This window comes from Parus major, chromosome 2 (genome assembly GCF_001522545.3).
Source record: "Parus major isolate Abel chromosome 2, Parus_major1.1, whole genome shotgun sequence".
Lineage (NCBI taxonomy): Eukaryota > Metazoa > Chordata > Aves > Passeriformes > Paridae > Parus > Parus major.
In genome coordinates this window covers 85,364,645-85,384,987 of record NC_031769.1, presented here as the reverse complement: position 1 = coordinate 85,384,987, position 20,343 = coordinate 85,364,645, and the positions used below count along the sequence as shown (strand labels likewise).

The 20,343-nt window shown below is 43.4% G+C and overlaps 2 long non-coding RNA genes across 10 annotated transcripts in view; one reads left to right on the top strand and one right to left on the bottom strand.

Annotated features, from left to right (window-relative positions):
* Positions 1-20,343, bottom strand: part of LOC107200028 — a 137,892-nt gene that overhangs the window by 32,549 nt on the left and 85,000 nt on the right. For 6 of the 7 annotated variants that reach the window (XR_004496017.1, XR_004496019.1, XR_001519454.2 and 3 more), the window contains one exon: positions 10,011-10,694. The exons of the other annotated variant lie outside the window; for it this stretch is intronic. This is a non-coding gene — a long non-coding RNA (uncharacterized LOC107200028). Of the gene's footprint in view, positions 1-10,010; positions 10,695-20,343 lie in introns of those variants that run through there. 7 annotated transcript variants of the gene reach the window in all.
* The window catches only part of LOC107200029, a 35,153-nt gene continuing 15,330 nt past the window's right edge, over positions 521-20,343 (top strand). Inside the window, exons 1-5 of one of the 3 annotated variants that reach the window (XR_004496022.1) lie at positions 521-787; positions 5,140-5,282; positions 9,188-9,362; positions 9,647-9,741; positions 11,890-12,051. This is a non-coding gene — a long non-coding RNA (uncharacterized LOC107200029). The other 2 variants (XR_004496024.1, XR_004496023.1) reach the window with 2 other exon arrangements.

Here is a 20,343-nt window from a genome sequence, read left to right as displayed (position 1 = left end):
TGATGACAGAAACCCTGGGAAATAGGGAGTGTGTCTGCTGAGCACTGGCAATTGTGGCACCTTTTCTGTGTCTGTAGTTTCATGAAGGTTGTCTCTGTCTCCCCGGTTCACCTGGCTGATGATATTTGTCAGATGGCTTGTGGATAACACTCGACAGGGTAAAGCCTGAGTTCATAGGTCTGGATGCTACAACTCATTCCCAAAGAACCTGACCGCTGTAGGCTATAGAGGAACTTTTTGTTAGGAGGTGCTGCAGCCTCGGGATATGAGAAAGGTTTGGGAACTGTAAAACTGAAGGGTTGGATGTCTGAGCTCCACTCTGATGTTTGTGGCACTAATTTGGCAGGACACAGACATGAAGCATGGGTCTCTCTCTCCCGGCTCCCAGAGTACACGAAGCACAGCCTGAACGGAGAGAGCAGGGAGAGCAGGCCGAAAGCTTGTCACAGGAGCCACGCTGGCCTTGGCCCGCCCCGGCGTGCAGGCAAGGCGTGTGCAGGCCCCGGCTGGGCCTGTCAGAGCGCCGGGCGCTGGCCCTGTGCTGCGGGAGTGCTGCGGGGGCGGGACAGGCCCCAGCTGCCACCAGCCCGAGCCCAGCTCTGCCCCACCGCCCTCCCCACAGCAGGGAAGGGTGGAGGGGAGGTGCCAGCTCTGCTGCTGGGCAATGCAATTCCCTGGTTCTCTCTGTACTCGTCGGGGCGCGGATTGTTTCCGCCTGCAGCTTTAATGACAAAACGGTGTCCAGAGACAGCAGCAGCAGACCCAGTCTAGCGTCATCACCTTGCAGGTAAGGGCTAAAGCAGCTGTGCTGCCGTGCCAGCATTTAGCTGAGCAGCGTCCATTCAGAATGAGTGCAGTGTGACTGAGCAGCAAGTTCACCATTTAAAGTGAAAATCAACATTTCCCTTAGCACCGAGGCAGATCATTAAAAATTTTGTTGCATGAACCAGCATCACTTTTCTAGAAAAAGTGTCAGGGTGTTCAGCCAAATGAGCAATTCAGTTGGCTTAACTTTCCTGACCGCTTTCTAATTTGGTTTTAATGAAGATATAATTAAGAGGTAATGTCAGTAGAGCAGAACACTGTCACACAATAATGGTCTCCTGCTGCTGCATAAATGGTAAATGCAGTAAATACAGAAGGGAAGCTGGGATGTTTATTTTCAGAGCAGGAGGCATTCATCCTGGGATGTTCTTCTGTTTTGATACCTTTATTTCCATTTTGTTAGAAAAATGAGGGGCAGCAGATTTAATTCCTTTTGGCCTGCAGCCACTTCACAGGAGTAGGAGGACAACTTTCAAGGTGGCTCTGCTGCAGTTGGGACGTGCTGCTGCTGGATGGTGGCTCGTAGGTTAGACTAAAAATTCCTCGCTTTAACCTGATTGTCCAGGGGTACTTGTGCTGCCGTAGGGAATGCAACAATTGAGAGCCTCAGTCAGCCAGCACTACAGAATAACTTGGCCATTACAGTGCTGTTTATGAAAGCAAACCACCTTGAGAAACGAGTCCTTTTATTTTTTGACTGGCTGGAGCTTATGATCTTCGTCTTTTCTGGTGAATAACGTCTGCCTTCCAGCATTGCAATAGCAGAAATAAGGATTTTATGTTCTAGCCCATACTGTTCACCTCCACTGCAATTCAGGCTGCAAAGTTATTTCCATTCTGAACTTCGGTTCCCATTTTTCTTTTAAGTTTTTGCAAAACTTCTTTGGGGAGAAAGTCTCTTCCAAGGCATTTAAGCCAAGTAATAGCTTTAACAGTTTTTGCATTATGAAGGCTGACAAGATATACTATCTCCTAAAGCTAAGACTGTTTTTTCAAGCAGAAAACTGCAAGAAATAACTGCAAATGAGACTTATGCTAAAATATGGATAAAACTCGGAAGTTAAAACTTCCTGTGAAATTAGTACTTGCTGCAGAGCACAGCCTTTGTTCTGTCTGAAATATTTGGTGTTTTAAATTTGCAAACTAATGACAATTTTAGAGCTCATGGAGTAAATCTTAGGTCTTCCAGGACACTTGAGAAATAATACCTCTTATAGAGTGTTCTTAATCGATAACTCTGAAGGCATTTCATGCTGATCAGAGTAAGGGCTAACCAGATATAGGTTCTTAAAAAAAATTCAGGGTTTTTCCATGCTGAAGTAGAAGCAAATTTCCAGCCTTCCAAAAGTTCTAATAAAAACCAGGAGACTGTTAGCATACCATATGTTAAGCATATCCAAGCTGAAGGGGATTTGCCTTCAAGCCCAGAGTAGGCCTTGCATTTAAATGTGACCTTACTACTGTGTTGCTTGCAGTCATTTTGCTCCTGTGGTGGGAGATGTTCACACTGACAGGGATGAGCCGTGAGATGAGTTTGTGGCTGAGCAGCTGGCTGGAAGATGGAAACAGCCAAACTTCCGAATCCCTCTCTTGGTTCATGCAGGTTTGGTTTGAGTCTGCCGTCTTCTGTAAGAGGATATGCTGCCCTTTCATCTGTTCCAGTGACGTGGTGAAGGGCAGGGGATCTTCACCTATTTCTCCTTTGTGAATTACAACTCATACCAGCTGCCTTACATGGAGCACTAAGATGCTGTTTTCCATTTACTCCTCCCCATCTGAGGCAGAGCACTCTCTCTGATGATATGGGACATCTCCCACTGGACCAGAGACACTTGCCTGCCGCACAGAAATTCTTATGACAGATATATTCCTAGGGAAGCCTTGTTTTCTTATATCACAGTTTTACAGCCAGAAAAAAATATTTTATCAACATGCCAACCTCCAAGTCAGCATCATAGCATCATCTTCTCAGAGAGGAAAGACAAGATATCTGTGGCAGAGCTGGGTGTAAGACATAAGCTTCCAGTGTTATGCACATTCAGCACTTTGCCTTAGACTTGGCTGTGGAGAACAACTGCAGTATTAACAGCAGTGAGTGCTTTCAGATACAGTGCTGTGAATCTGGATGACTACATGAATTTAAGTGTCAGGGGGCTGCAATTACATCAGGGTAACCCAGTCAGAATTTGGTTAGCATTGTGTGGAGCAATTTTGTGTCTCTGTAGGCTGTGGCCAAATCACATGCGGGAGTTGTGTTTAGATAAAGTAATAGTTGTGTAGGCAAAGCAAATACTCGAATGTGAAAGGGATCCAGTGTAGTGGGATCACTTTGTCCTGAGCCTGCTTCTGCTGAGACCTGGGAGAGGGTCAGCTCCCCCATGCCAATCCACTCCTACACCAGCTCAGTTTAAAAGCTCCTGGAGACAGCAAGAGGCTATTGTCCAGCTGGAAGACTATAGTGGGCCACCTATCTTCTTCCAAGAAAATGGCTTTTACAGCTTACCTATGGTGTCAGGAGCTGAAGGAAATAATGTAGGACATCCCTAAGCTTTCGTGCCTTGGATATTGTTTGTACTCTTGGATGAGGAATTCTCCCTTCTTCCCAAAACATGTCCTCTGGCAGCACTCCAGAGGGCATAAGGAGCCAGTGCTCTTGGTCACCCTTTCAGAAGGACATGTGCATCCTTGCCCAGCTGAGAGGAGGATGGTGGATCCAGCAGGAGAAATCTCTGTCTGAGGCTATTCCACTTTTACTCAGGCCCAAGCAGAGAGGTGACCCTGGCATACTGGTGGTAGGCAGGGGGGCAGCTGCAATGCCCTGGTGCTCTGTGCACCCCGAGAGATCCAGCAGCTTAGAGAGCTGAGGAATTGGCCGGAACAGCTGCCTGGGCTCTCCTCAGCCACCCAGGAAAAACTCGAGACTATGGCAGGGGCAGAAGAAGCCCTGCCTGAACAGCAAGGGGTAAGATCTCCCTATCCCTAAACCACTGTGACTTGGTAATGTGCTCTCTGCTTCCTTATACCACCAAAGGGCTGTCACCAAAACAGACACACTTGGCTGGCTGCTGGAAGTAAATCTGGGCAGAGAAGAGCAAGGAGCACCATATTCCCCCCTAAATAAGAAACTCTCAGAATTTCCCCTCACCCTGTTGGAGCATTTAACTTTCCAGTAAGTAACGCTATAAATTTCACCTATTGGTAAAAGTAAAGATGTTTTATGGTTGTCCAGACTAAGCTATGATTGACTTAAAGTCTAACAAATCATTCCTTTAAAGTCTAACAAATCAATCTCCTCCCACTGTCTCTTTAACCACGCTACACCGAGTGCCAGCTCTTCCTTTAAAGATAACGGGAGCAGGAGGGAGCAACTGTCACCAGGACTTAATGAATGAATGAATGTTGAGCCACCCTATAATTTCCCTCTGCTTGGCTATAAGCACAGGAGGAAAACATGCAGAGCAGAAATCCTCTGGCAAGAAGCAGTCGTAGCTCCTGAGCACCACGTCACACCTGTGCTGTCAGGAGCCAGACCAGTCCATCTGAAGCTCTGAAGCAGCTGCTTCCTCAGAAAGGTGTGGGGTGCTGAGGGAAGGATGAGGAGTCAGTGGGAGCCTCACCACAAAGGGCTTTTTGTTGAAAAGTGCTGCACAACACTGCATATTGTGGTGGAGGGGACAAGGTGGAGCATTTCCAGTGGGAGATGGTGCATTTGTACAAATCAGAATGCATGGTCTTTTCTCTGTTGGAATATTGTCACTGTCCTTTATTACATTAAAGGGGAACATCTTTATCTCATGGTGATTTGGGTGGGATATGACATTGCCTAATGTAAAGGGGGACTGTAATATCAAGGAGACAACCGTGAAATAACACATTACACACTGAATTGAACAGCAGGCTCATTTACATTCCTTTAATTTGGAAATATGAGCATTCAGAAAAGCTCTTCTCCGCTTGCATTCCCTTATTTGGGAAACATGTAAATTACATTTATGATAATTTAGTATTTAACTGGTACAAGCATTGCAAATTCCAGAAGCAAACATTTTAAAATAGGCAGGAGCTGTGCCAGCCCTCTTTGGAAATGCGTGAGGTAAAAGCCACCTCTGCGGACGATTCCGAACGCAGCGCCTCCTGGCAGCTTCTGGACCTGTACCTGCAAATGCTTGTAAAGCAGATGGGATAGAAATGGTGAGGCTTGCAGGGCTGGACCTTTTGTCCCAATCACAGTCTAGGCTTATCACATATGGCAGATGGATTTAATTAATAAAGCTCTTCTGTTGTGTGTGGAGTCATTTATTTTTTTTTTTTCAGCCCATGAGATCCCAAAATGGCAAACGAAAATGACTGCAGAGGAGCTTTTAGATCAGCAATGCTCAGATGATGCTGAGAGGCCTCTTCTATGGTAATCCCACTGCTACATTTTCCAGTCTCACCTTGGAAACCTTCTACCAATCGTGAGTCATGTTCAGCTGCTCATCAGTCAGCTTATTCTATTGCGTGTGTAATAGCCCTTATTATGAAGTCATTTCTCTTGTATCTAAATGGGATTGTTCCACTTTTAATCCAATACCCTTCTTCCATCTCTGCTGCAGGGAAGGTCCATCCTGCCAGCATACAAATGCAAGCATTCATCCCAGAGCTAGCTGGGGCTCCCTCCTGCCCTGAGAATTGCTTTCTGCCACCCCCGCCATCCCTGCAACCTCCTGTGGTTCCCTTCACTGTTCCTGTTGCCCATCCTCAGGTCCTCTGTCACTTTTCACTCTCCTTTCTAGAAAGCAAGGCTTAAAAATATGTGCTGTGCTCCAGTCTTACCCAGACTGCATAATTCTGCACCTATAACTCCCTTTTTGTCACATGGCAGATCTCTCTTTATACCCCCTGGGACAGTGATTGCTTTTCTCACAATGTGAACTCTTTTCATTACCTACTATAACCCCAAGGTATTTTCCTATAATAATGTTTCCTAAATATTTGTGTTGATTATTGTTATTTCTCTCCAGCTGCAGTACTGTCACATTCATCAGTATTAAGTAAATTTTATTTTGTTAACATCTTCCCATGACTCAGAACATGCCAGGTAATTCTGCAATTGGGATTTGCTATCCCTTTTCACCTATCCATTTCATATTTTATTGCTTTCAGTGCTAGTAAGGTTAAACACAGCATTGCCTCATATAAATCAAATGACCTGAGTACAGAAAGGAATAAAAATATTTGGAAAAATAATTGAAAGCTGAAATAGAATTAAAAAAAAAACAACAAACAAACAAGAAAAATATACTCTTTTCTCATGCAATATAACCATTGTATTTTATTTTTTTTCCCCTCACTCAAACTTGAATAAAAATATAGAAGATTAAAAGAAAACTAGCAAAAAAAAAAAAAAACAAAGAAAAAAAAACCCAACCCCTCCCCACCAAAACACAAAACCAACCAAACAAAAAACATCTAACAAAACCAACCCCCTAATATTTTCTTTAAAAAAACCATTGAAAATATTTGCCAGACCCGAACTTTTATGTTAACATTTTCATTTGAGTTATGCATCCGTTTGGGAGCAAAGGTGTTCTGAGTAATTCTGACAGAGGCTGTGAGAAGGCAATACCTGCTTTTTTTTTCCTGCCTGTTTCACAGAAAGGACAGTACAGAAATCATTGTTCTGAATAAGAGTTTGTACCCTTTCAGGAGAGCTCTGAAAAGTTTGCCTGCAGTTAATCAGGAACCATGGCTCAATGGGCTTCCATGTGACTTTGCTGTGCAAAGCAGGGACTGAAGCAAGAACATGCTGCAAACTTCAGTCAACACCAGTCCCTTGAGCAAAGTTTTGTTCAAACAAACGAGATCACCGTAACCAAAAACAAAACCACACAAAATATATCTGAAGACCAGAAATGTTTAAATACGCATTTCTTGACATTGTCCATAGCCTTTTATATATTCATGAACAATTTCCTACACAAACTTGTATAGACCAAGGAGAAAGGACAAGCTGGAAGGAATCCCATGTATAATAAGAAAAGCACAGCTAAACAGAGATCTAGTTAATGAAAAAGACATTTTATCTCAGAGACCCAAGTCAATGGACTCAGCTCAAAGGAGGAAATGAGAGTCTGATGCCCATTCCTCAGGAATATGCACTTTACAAATTAGCTCTCGTGCACTGTGCCCCGAACCCCTGCCAGAACAAGTATCTGCTATTGTGTGACGATGTAAGAAGTTCTGGGCATGGGTTGTCCATGAGGGGCTGCTGTTACTTCTGAACATGGCATCAGGTTATGTCTGCTGTTTGATGCTAAAACAACCCTGATTCTTTTAATGGCAATACAAACACAGCACCATTTGACATGCCCTGGCTGACTCCCAGATGCCATTATCAGCTTGTGGACAACGTTTTAAAGTTTCAGCCTTCTTAGTAAGTCTACCTTGTACCCATGTTGCTTATTCCAATCAGGTTTGAGGAACACTGGTTTAGGTTACCCCTAAAGCAAAGAAGGGTATAGGAGGGGCACCCAATCAGGATTCCTTGATTACCTGAGATTTGCTCTGACAGATTCATTTTCAGTAATTGTGCCTGCACACCTGATTTAGGGCTCCTCAGCAGACAGCAGTGGAAGCTGATTTCTTTGAAAGTAAATACCCAGCAGCTAAGACTGTAACAGATGTTATGGATGGCACCAGTAATTCACTTAACTCTGTCTCAAAACCCCTCTTTTCTATACATTTCACCTCAGTATTCTCCTGGGCAATCAGTAGCCCTGCTAAATTTGTGGTTCTCATTTAATTCCCTGACATGTTCTTTTTTGAGGCTTTATTTTCGGCTCTTGAAGTACAAGAAGTTACCTGGAGCCTTGCTTTCGAGAAAGGCAACAAGAGAGTTCACCCTTGGTAACTAAAAGGGAATGCTTTCCATTTTGGTGTGAACATCTCTGAGGGCCTTTCTGAGCCCACCTACACTTTTCCACAATGTTCTGTGTTTCGACTGGATGCAAATCTTGTCCTGCTCTGACAGTGGAGAGCACAGCACTCAAACCAAGCCCTGTCAATAAAGTAACTTACTCTGAGATTAATGTCTTGGAATTCAGGATAGTGAACACATCCTTCTGCCCTACGGTTTCTTAATTTATATTACATCAGGGGCTCCCCTGGGCAGAGGCATCTAGCTGCAGGGAGCCAGGATCTGGGACAACCCTAGCAGGAGTCACCCAGAAGACATCAGTGCATCCCCTTTGGGACAGGCCCATGGTCATAGGGGCTGTGGTCACACAGCCCATGGCCACACAACCCGTCTGTGACTTTGCTCAGGTTAAGAGGCAAGTGCTGCACATGGCCCCTTGTTGAGGGCTGTAGATGCACGTAAAGATGCCATGAACAGGTAATCATTCTTCTCATGGCATTGCATCAGAAATGCTACTGAAATCACTACAAATAATGTATAATCTGTATAATCTTTTTTCCTTTACCTGGTCTATAATTACAGCAGATCCAAACAAAAAAAACCCAAACCAAACAGTATTGGATTTTTCTGTCATGATCTGGGTTTCGGTTTTGGCAGGATTCAATTTTAATTTCAACTTCAATGATAACACTTCATTACCTGTGTTCTTTATTTATAGTTACACATTGCTCATTTAAACTGATGTAAATATTTTTTGACTTGTATCCAGGAAAGTGCTACTATAATTGGTTGAAAGAAAAGCAGCTTCTCTCTTTTGAATAGCTGCTGTGATTTCAAAGAGATGGGGTCTACAAATTCATCTACAATCAAAATATCTAGCCCTTAATCTATACAGAAAATAAATTACAAATATATTACAAAACCCTTCTTGACAGAGCCTGTCCATGCTCTGTTTTCTAAGAATACTGCACGAGGTGATAACATGAATCACAAATAACATTCAGCATGTGTTTGAGCAACCTAAAGAATGCTCTTTTTTTTCCTTGGAGGTGGGAGAAATAAATTGTGTTATTAAAAACAGAGATGAGCTGAGAAAAAAAAAATATTGTTTTAAGTATTTTGTGCATTTATATAACCCAAGAAGATCCCATATGGAATATGAGCAAGTGTTAACAGAAAGATCATTAATCAAGAAATACGCCTACTGGAAACAAATCCCACAACAGCTTAGGAAAACAACAGACAAAAAGTTATCCCGTGGTTGGATAAGTAAATGGATGTCAGTGTGGGAGCATTATGGCAGAGAGGAAGCAGCATGAGACTGTGAGCAGCTAAGGGTTAGGCATTTCATCATCCAACTCTCCAGTACCCCAGGAGTCCTGTACCAATCAGCTGATATCCAACCAGCGGAAAAAGTTTCCTGAATCGAGGCTGTTTGCTAGAGAGCATGACTGTGTCTTCCAGGAGGAAACCTCCAGTTTATCCAGAAGTGATCCCCAGGACTGCAGTGTGCCCTGGGTGGGCACAGACACGAGAAGTTTCCTTTGACTCCAGTCAAGCTGAAGAAAGCTGTGGGGTGGTGGGCATGTCACTTGCATTGTCCCACCCAGAGCAGTCACCTCCTGTCCAAGCTATCCAGGTAGGAAACTCCTTCCCCACCTTCTTCACCCCACAAGCAGCGCAGTCCAAAACAATGTTTCTGGGAGCTCCAGTTGTTGCTCAGTAACACTGAAAGCTGAGAAATATTGTGCCAAAATTTTCATGCACAAAGGAAAAGGCCTAATTTTGAAAGAATTTATAATAGCATAGAATAATTGGTCCCTACACACAGGAAAGATGGGAGTTATTGGTTCAGGGCTGCAGAGTGGGGGAATGGGAGATGACTGCTACTGTCTTAATGCTGTGTTTTGTTTTTTTTACTAGTGATTTGGCAGAGCAAACCAAAAAAAGGCAAGGCAAGGCTGTAACTGTTTTCTCTCATCACCCTAATAATCCTTTGTGCTCTGAGGAAATTGCCAGTAAGTATTTTGCACAAAGTATTTGTATAAGAGACCTTAAGAATTATTGCTAGTAAGAAAACAATAGATATTAATGAGCATCTTCCCCCAGCTAGTGTACCAGTGGAGAATTTACAAGTCCTAATGTGCACTAAATTTGAAAAGTATAATTTTAATTTCGTCCTGAAGAGTATTTAAATCTGAAAGAAAATTCCCAGCTAACTAACTAGGAGATCTGAAGAACAGAGCTGAAATGTCCTTACTTCCCCCCACAAAAGCAACCAAGCCCATCAGTCTCAAAGATTTTATTCAATACTCCATTGCCAGGAAACGTTTTCAAATTCAGATGAAAGGAACAAAAATAATAACAATCCTAAATATATCATTAAAAGCTTTATGCAGCTAACAAGACAGACATTAGGTCACCAGGACCTTAGAGTCCTTGATTTATGCCAGAGATGCAGCCATGCAGCAGTACGAGAGATATGAGTGCCGCAGGACTTGTGTAACAAGATATTGTATTTTTCCTCATGCAATGAACAGCTCTATACAAAGTCAGAGGAGAAAGCAATCCTCCAAAGCCTTCTCACTTTACAGGTTGAGCAGAGATGCTTCTGTGATGAGGTTCAGTTCTTGGATAGGTCCAAATGAATAGCATTTTTGGTCTTCCCTGAAATTCGATGTACCTCACAGAGGGAGGGAGGCTGAAGTTGTGGACTGAGGGAAGCAGACAGGATGCACCAGTTTGCAGAGATGGTTCTCCCAGTAACAGGTGCTCTTTTAGCTATGTGTGCATTTGTGAACGAGTACAGATGTGTGTGAAGCTTGGGGGAAGCAAACCATGGCTTCTGAACAAGCTCAGTCTCTCGGCACATACTCTGCTATGTCTTGACACCAGTTCACCTTTGATGACACAATATTGGCAGCAAACCTCAAGAAGCATCTGTTTGCCTTGGTAGGTAAATGAGTAGCAGCTGGGAAAAAATAGAGTTCATGTGGGGACAGATGCATTGAAGAGCTTTCTGAGCTATTGATTTTTGCATGTTCTCAAGGGAACACAATGGGGAAACAGATTTTGTGTCAGCCCTGGTTACCCAGAAGTTTCTATATTTTGTGATCCAGCCCAATTTATAGATTGGTTATAAAACCTGGTTAACACCACTTAATAACCATCACAAATGATCTTTGAAGCAAATTACTAAATACTTTAGCAAAATCTGTTCCAAATCCTTGCTAAAGGATTTGTGTATCTTAAGTTGCTACACAAAACATTTTGTGTGAATCATAGAATATCACTAATTGGAAAGGATCCTTAATTGGACAAGGATCATTGAAGTCCAACTCCTGACCTTGCACAGGACACCCCAAGAGTCACATCACGTGCCTGAGAGCAGCGTCCAAACATTTCTTGAACTCTGTCAACATTGGTGCTGTGGCCACTTCCCTGGGGAGCCTGTTCCACTGCCCAACCATCCTGAGTGAAAAGCCTTTCCCTGATATCCAACCTAAACCTCCCCTGACACAACTTCAGGCCATTCCCTCAGGTCCTGTCACTGGTTACCACAGGGAAGAGATCAGGGCCTGCCCCTCCTCTTCCCCTCACTAGGAAGTTTCAGGCTGTGTTGAGGTCTCCTTTCAGTCTCCTCCAGGCTGAGAGTGACCTCCTCCAGACCAAGTGACCTCAGCTGCTTATCATTCAACTTCCCCTCAAGGCCCTTCACCATCTTTGTTGTGCTCCTTTGGATGCTACTAGTTCAATGTATTTCTTATATTGTGGTACCCAAAACTGCCCCCAGCACTGGAGGTGAGGCTGCCCAGGTCAGAGCAGAGCAGGACAATCCCCTTCCTTGCCTGTCTGGCCATGCTGTACCTGATGCCCTCCAGGACAGGGTTGGCCCTCCTGGCTGCCAGGGCACTGCTGACTCATGGTCAGCTTGCCACTGACCAGGGACCCCCAGGTCCATTTCCATGGCACTGTTTCCCAGCATCTCCTTCTGCAGTGTGTCCTTACAGCCAGGGTTGCTCCATCCCAGGTGCAGAGTCTAGCACTTGCTTTTGTTATACTTCATACAGTTAGGATTACCCAGCCCTCTTATTTGCTGAGGTCTCTCTGCAGGGTCTCTCTGCCTCTGAGGTACTCAACAGCTTCTCCCAATTTACTTTCATCAGCAAACATACTTGCTATGCCTTCAAGTCCCATGTCCAAATTTATGGAGATGTTGAAGAAGAGACATGTGGAAGAGAATACTGTGCTCTATCACAGGAGACAACTAGTGGTGACCCTCAGCTGAGATGGCAATTGCCACATGGCCCAGCTATCCCTTCCTACAGGTGGGTGTTGTGTATCAACAAGGTGCTGGGGTAGTTCTTGTACAGTTTCCCATGCTGCCCTCTGCACAGCCAGACCATTCAGCTGCTGGGTGGTCTGAGGACACAGATCACAGCATCTCTTTCCTCCATAACCCACAGGTTTTTTTGCTCCTGTCCAACCTCATCCTGCTCATAAAGGCATTGCAGTTACTATAATTTTGCAAGAACACCCATGATATTAAGATGCTGTTCCAAGCTCCTGGATTCCTTGGATTCCTTACATATTTCCTTGCAAGCACATGCAGGCAGTGCACAGGCTGCACTTGCTTTAGGACTGTTGCTGCTTCTGCACGTGGTGCTGTGCTCACTCCCCTGCTGACATTTCTGAACCAAAGGTCCCCTCAAAATACTTCATACGGAGGCGGGGTATGCAGGATGGCAGCTAATAGCCATTTTCACACAACTCTTTGAGAAATATCTGCACCCAGGGCCAACTCAAAACACAGCTCTGCCTTTCAATGTGTCTCCCTCTCTCTGCCGCTCACTCAGCTCTAATCATTAGGACCCGATCACTTCAGCAAAGATGAATGCATTGATGGGGTCTTTTTGCATCCGGTTGTTCATGAATCATTGTTCCTGTCACACAATAACTATAATTACTGCTTTTCAAGACCTTTGACTGATTGTCTTAGAAGAAGAAAAAAAACAAAACCAAAAAAAACAGCAGAAAATGGAGGGTGCAAAATCAGACATCTTGGAAATAAAAATAACCTCTTGCCTCTTGCTCTTAAAGTTGTTCCCTTTAGGTCAGAGCCCATATGCACACACGTGCACACACTGCTTCCTCTGCTCCACAGTGCCTGGGGTAGTTTGTCTAGTTTTAAATTGGCCAAAGTAGATGAAGGGTGGCAGAAGGTTATTTTTAATCTGTTAATGTGTTATGGGAGACTGTTGCAGCAAGGAAGTGTAGAAGATGGGGGAAGGCAGAGCAAAAACGTGAAACAAGTTTGTTTGAACTAAGGGAGCACATGATGTGAGAATTTCAAAGCTCCTTGTACCAGACTTTTATAGTAGCAAAAAAAAAGAACTTCCCCACCCCCACCCAGGCCCTTTTCTTATTCCCTGAGAGGACATGTCCTTATGTAGAACATGGGAATCTTAGCTTGACTGAGTCTGTGGTAAAGGGATAAGGGACCACCTCACAACTGGACTTTTCCAGAAAGCTCTTGGCTGGTTACATAGCTCAGCATAACAAGAAGTGTCACCACTAATACACCCAGGAGCTATGGATTTTGCAACACACTGTTAGCCTGCCTGACCCTGGGAGATGGTGGGACCTGACCAGACAGGCAATCAGAGGACATCCTGTTCCCTTGGCAGCTGTCAGGTCCCTGCTATTCCCACTCCTTCCCCTATGAAATATCAATTTATTCCTGCTTCTCATGCTTATTCTGTCTTTTTCTCCCTTTTTTCCTTCACTTTATATAACAGAATTCTTAGCAATTTCAGACAGGTCCAGCTGTGGTTAATTTGTCATGGAGAAAATAATATCAAATGGAGCAGTGCTGGGAAAACAAACAGCCCAGTGCAAAGCCTGCCCCTAATTGATTGATGAAAAGAAAATTAGGGTTGCCTCCAGAAACAATTTCCATAGCAATGGGAATAGAAAGGAAGCTGTGCTGCAGATCGTGGTGACCCACTGCAGCTCTTTGGCCTCTGACTTGCCCTGGCAGCAGGGCGCTGGCCAGTGTGCCTGGGGCTCCCACCTGCAGCCAGTGTGGATGCGCCAGGCTAGCACGGGACCTGTCTGCCACCAATGGACTGCCAGGGCAGGGCACAGCACAGCACAGGCTGTGTCCCTGGCCAAGACAGTTAGGGGGCTGTGAGCACAGTGCTGTACTGAGGGATGGAGTTTAGCTTCCTCCTCCCATTCTGCTCCCCCTCAAAAGAAACAGATGCCATGCTTTGTGGGCTTTTCTCTTCCCTTTGCATTTCTTTCAGGGGAAAAAAAAAATCTGCCTCAGCTCGTGTAGTGATTGCTACCACTTCAAACGGACTGACTTTCTTTTATTTTCTCTGTAACAAAGTCATCCAGGAGACTGCCCAGCAGGAGTTTTTCTCCTTCAGAAAAAGTTCTGCAGGTGCCCATGGCAATTGAGGCACACTGGCAATTACTGGGACCACGTTCTTAATTTTTGATGGTTAAGGTGGCTTGCGTTAAAATTGACTAATGATATGGGGAATGCCTTTTGTTTGCTTGATTGGAGATATCTTGAGGAAGGCCCAATTTCAGGGAAGAAAGTTCACTGCAGAAGTCTCAGGGTGGGGAAACACAGTTGCCCACATTGCCAACTGCTTTTGAAAACATGGGTCATGCAAGTTTGTGTGTGCCTTTTGTTTGTCAGGCAGGCCACAAAAAGCAAAATCAATTTCCTGGCAGCTAAATCATGAACAAATGTTATTCTTAATTTGCTGTAATACAAAATTGACAGTTTACAAATTTTAATAGACCTTAGAGAAAAAACAGCTAAAAGAGAAAAATATAACCCTAATCCTGGACTTGGAGCTTTAAAAAACAAACTAATCCATTTTCATAGTTGTCCATTGGGCATGCCTCTCCCAAGTCTTATATTTACCAGAGCTTAATTCCTTCTCTGCAATGGCTCAGTCCTGATAGGAATTTGGCACCTAGATAGGAGCAGCCATTCCTCACAGCACAGGTGCTGTCACTGGCTTCACCCCTATGTTTTAAAGCCATGTCCTTTTCAAAGCCAGAATGCACACTGCAGCGTTTGGCAACGTTTTGATTGCTGGTTATGACCACGACAGCATCAGAAGAAAAGAAAGGCAAGGCTGATGTGATTTTCTCTGTGCTGCCTTTGTCTGGCTCACCTTTTTCAACAGCCAATCCTGAAGAGAATGGAAAGGCCGTCACTAAATAGCCTCTCTCCTAATGAGTGGCCTCCTTGTTATTGTCATCAGTACCTGCAGTCTGGAGAACACGTAGAATAAGCTGGCAAAAAGGAAATAGCCTGAAGACAGAGAGAGAAACAAAGGTCCATTCTGACCTAAACAATTTTATGATTCTATGATTCTATGACATGTAATGCACCAATTGACCCGAAGATGGGTTTTTCTCAAAGCAACTTGGTATATCTGTATCTGCCTGCATTTATAGAAGTAAATTTTACAGCACTGCTTTTGGGGCAGACAAAAGTTAGCAGGCTCTGCAGAGCATCCATATTTCAGTAATTTGTAAAAATTTTAAAAGTCTGTGTATCAAAGACATGACTTAAGTGACAACTGGAGAGATAAGAAGTAAATGGAAACAGACCAGTGCTGAGAACAAAGTTGTGCATTGGCAAAAAAAATCTACAATTGTGCTAAATACCCTTTCAACAGCATCAGCTGTCTGGGGAAAAACAGAGTTTTCTATTGAAAAGCTATTGAAGTAATGTTATGTTTGGAGCATTTCTGATATTCAGCTTTCTAGTCTAGTAATTAAAATTTGCCATGGAGGGAGAACATGCTCTGTTGTTGTTGCTGTTGTCAATTTTTAGTAAGAAATCTCTCCTTCTCTACCTTCACTGGGGAATGAAAAGCTTGCGGTTGATTCAGAGCTAAAGCAAAAGACAAACAAGGAGAATGACAAAATTAGACAAGTCAAAGCACCATGATTTTTTTTTTGTCTACTCTTTGATACTTTTTCTTCTTAGCTTCTTGTCACTTTTTTTCCTTCTTTTCAGGGTTCTTCTTTTAGACTATCAGCTTTTTTGCACAGGGATTGCTATTGAGTTTTCATGCAGGTTAACATGTTGTGATGTTGACTGGCAGAGGGTTAAGGGTTACAGCATATGCCAGTCACTGCAGGAAGACAGCTAGAAGGAAAGGTCATCTGGACAGCCCTTTGCTATAGTAAACAATAGAGGCACCCAAGGAAGAAGGTTGAAGTATTCCATGCAAAAAATAAAACAAACAAAAACCCCCAAAACAGAGTGATTAGAGCCCTCCTTCTGAAAGAGACTTAGGCAAACAACCAGCTGAAAACCATAACAACCAGCACTCCTGCTGTTTGAGCATTTGCCAGGCCCTGGAAAGTGTTGTTGCTGAAGGCTGGCAGTTTTGCTACGTGCTGTATTTAGCTCCAGCTTACAGTCTTACATGCCATCAGCACCAAGGCAAGCCTACACATTTGCTAGCTGTACTTGAGCAGTTCTCCTCAGCTTGAACTCAAGCACTTGCTTTCTTGACCTTACTAGGTCTGGGTTGGCAAGGCCCTGGTGCTTGTTCACGTGTATTTATAGGGTAGGCTTGATGCTCAGATGAAAGTGGCATTGTTTCTAGAGAAAGTAACTGGGACTAATAGGGTAAGGACAGATCAGACATGACATTTCAGCAAGAGACAGGAGCTGATACCACTAGGGTGGCATTTTAAATATACTCTTACACGGTTTATTTGCAAAGAATGAACATAATGCTCCAAGAGATGAAGAACTCCACCTGCTCTAGAGATGTAGCTATAGCAACCTCCACATGATTACATTGCTAATCTGCAGGTGTTGAAGAGGCATAGATAGATGCTGTTGAGTAATTCAGCTTCAAATAGATACTTTGATCTGCATAACAGCTTGCATTCATGTCCCAAATATGGATCATTTCCAGTTCTGCAATTCTTCTTTATAAAAGCAACATTCCTATCCTTTACTTTATAGGAGTCTTAAAACTTGCCACTGTTATCTAACAAGGTAGTCAGCTCCTTTACTCTTGGATGGGGCAGGAGCAGGGAGAAAAGAAACCTTTTCACTGCCTAAATGCCCAAATTATTTGTTGCATGTTCTGTCCAGGTCACTCCTCAATGGGAGCAAAACCAAACAGAAGAGAAAACTTGTTCTGCTTTCCTGTATACATGATGTACTGACAAATCACTTGAGTCTTCACATTAAAGACAGTCTATTCCGCTGCAGACTCTGGCAGCAGTGTCTGAACATGTACCAGATCAGGTCACGCTTCATTAGCAGCCACAACACTGTTAAGAACATCAAGCTAAAGTCTGTCCTGCTTTCCTCTCCACAAGATGCCATTGAACTTGGTGGGTTGCCTGGGATGGAAGTCAAGGCAGAATATGGCTCACCATCAAACAGCTCCAAAGGAACCTGAAGCTTTGATAAGCAAAATCTGCAATTCACTGATTCAATAAAAGGAAGGAATTAAAAAGCTCCAAGAGAAAAATGACCCTTCATTTTATTCTTCTCCAATCTGCTGGAGCATTGCTTTGAAAGGGTAGTTCAGCCACACACTCATCATTTCATGAAAGCTGGTTAAGGGCATTTGATGAAGCCTCTAAAGTCTATATCACATGCCTCTTTCCTTCTTTTCCTTTTTTTATTTTTTTGCCAACTGAACATCCCACAGCCCAGTTGCTTCCCTCACTTCCTGAAGCACCTACACTGTCCTGCTTCCAGTTTCATTTTTGGTTTCACAAGTTTCTGCACAACCACCTTATTTATTTACCTGAATGACTTTTCTGTGTTGAAGAACAACAAATTAAAACAGAAAAGTCACTTGAGATTCATTGGTCAATGCTGAAAGTTTGCCTTTCTTATGAAGACCATGCATGTGACATGTGACAGTGAAGTGGACCATGGCAGAAGCCTCGACGGTTCTGTCCATAGGAGCCTGTCTCATCTCTTGCCCAGGATGCAGCTCTTTCAGAAAATGCTTTCTTGTTGACAAATTCAGACTTTCTTCATTCCTCCCCTCAGATCTCACTGCCTTTCTGCTGCCTTCACTCCTTCCTCACTGACCCTCTGTCCCTATCTCAGTGTCCTGCATTTTGTTACAGCCCCAGCCCTCTTGCATCCACTGCCCTGGCCATCTGGGCTACCCCTGCCACCAGGAACCACCAGGCTCTTCCACCTTCCACTCTGGAAGTCATTTTAGACTCTGTTCCTGTCTCCTGTGGCTTTTCCTTAGTTCTACCTATCCCTGTATGACCCTGCCTGGGGGGTTACTCACCTCTTGCAGGGTTGGGGTACAGCTGGAGAGGGGAATCCCAGAATCTGTCTTGGATGAAGGGAAGCAGCACATTGTTTTTTCCTGTGCTGGTCCTGGGTCTCCTGCACACTCGAGCCTTGTGCACTGAAGAGATTGGTCCTGCCTGATTACCTTCTAGTAAACACTCTTCCCACCTCAGGTGGTCAGGCTGAAATTACAAACCCCTTCTCAGTATGGCCATGTTAATTATACACCTCTCTTATCACTCCTTATTAATTAAATTTTCCATTAATACTCTGCCTGGTATTGATATCAAGTAAACTGGACTATATTTACCTGCATGTTTTCATTTATCTCTGAATTTTTACACAGTATTGACATTGAACTATGAGAATGTCCCCATTATCCAAAATATTATTATTAGTATTAATATTAAGCATTTACATACACAAGCTAAAAATATCCTGCACTGACTCATGTGGGTCATTTTTCTGGACTGTCCAACTTAAGAAATGGGTTAACCCTAGTGAAAATTGTTCAATATCTTTCTCAATTAGTAATGTGTCAGAGAATGCATTATTCCAAATAGCAGAAATAATTGTTGAACAGTTTGGGGATTTTCTTCATTATTATTAATGTCTGGGCTGTCTTCAGCTAGTAATGAGTTTATTGCATTGATAGTTTTTCTGCTAATATTTATATGTTTTCAAGAAAATCCTTCTTCTTAAACAAAGTCTGACCAGCCATGAAGTTTTTTCTGATGTCTTTAGTATCCTTTATCAATTTTCTACACCTCATAAACTCTTATTTATATGGATTTTTATTACCTCCCCCTTTTTTCCATATGTTGCATATTGCTTTTTAATTCATTATTCCTGCCTTCATTCTTCTGCTGAAAGAGAATGTGCTTTTCACCAATATTATTTTGCTCCTTTACTGAGAAGTAATGGCTTTTTGGCCATTTAATATGTGCTTCTGCCTAACAATTTTTTACACTCAGTTTTACTTGTAACTTTTCCAGTTTGGGAAACTAGTGTCTTTAACTATTGAGTGTATGTGGCACTTTGAGTTGCACAGCTCATCAGGGCAGTGATGGCAGCTGTCCCAAGGCAGCCTGGTTCTTCCTGTTTCAGCAGAAAATTTTCCTTGCTAAAGGAGGACACCAATCTGCACCAGGACTGGGACTGCAAGGAATCTCTTCTGTCTGAAGCACACCGTTTTGGTTTCACAGCGGTGTGCACTTTATGAAGCCATTCCCTGACACAGAGGCAGAGCAGACTGGCTGTCCCTGACGTGCTGTGACTGCCATCCCCAAACCAGCGGTGGTGGGGAATGTGCCACCTTCCCTTAGAGCCTGTGCCCTGCCCAGGCAGGTTTTACCCTGCACTTTTAACACTGCCATCATACAGAAACTCCCAGGTGGCTTCTGTAGACCACTTATACTGGATTTCTTCCCATCAGGGATTACTTTCCTTTTCTCCTGCTTGTTTCCAAAACTCCTCTTAGTTGTCTATAAATTCATGGAAAACAAGGACTCTGATGGCACAGAAGATAGAAAGGCTCTCTGGTCAAATAGAAACCCCTTCACCCACAGAGACTCATGGGAACAGGAAGCTTGGATGGAGAAAGAGGCTGGCTCAGAGGTCAGGACAGGGTTGAACTGAACTCTCCTTTTTAATCCTCCATCTCAACTGCAAGACTTATCCTTCCTCCTGAATTGGTTTTGAGCTGTATTGCTCCCAGATGTGCAGAAGTGTTTTTAGTGAGCCCAAATAGCCTCTCAGTTATCTAGCTGAGAGGGAAATGTCATCTATTGCTGCAGGAAAATCCTAACTTTCTCTTTGTATGTGCATGCTAGTCCATAGCAGAAATAGTTCCATCTACAAAAACATTATTTTGGGAATCAAAATCAGCACTTTTTCTTGTTTGAATGTGCTATTTTTCACTTTGCTTGGCACTTCAAGTGCAAGGTCATGTGGTAAATCATTACATGAGCAATGTTTATCTCTGTTTGAAGAACTCTGTCAAGAATTGATTTGGAAAAGGTTTGGGTAGTGCCTTTTTTTTACTTGTCAACACTTCCATTATTCAAAGCCTATTTATGCAAAATCATTTGTTGAACAGGTATTTTCATTTTAATTGTAGAAAGAAGCCTTGGGGCGGTGGAGGAAAGGAAAAATGCCAATATTTTTGAAGCAGGAATAGTAGTTACTAAAATTTTAATGTTTAATTGTGCCACATCCACACCCATGGGTTTTATTGGAAATTCAGGGAAATAGTGTTTAGGGATCCCCTGGGGATCACTTGGGCAAGCCTCAG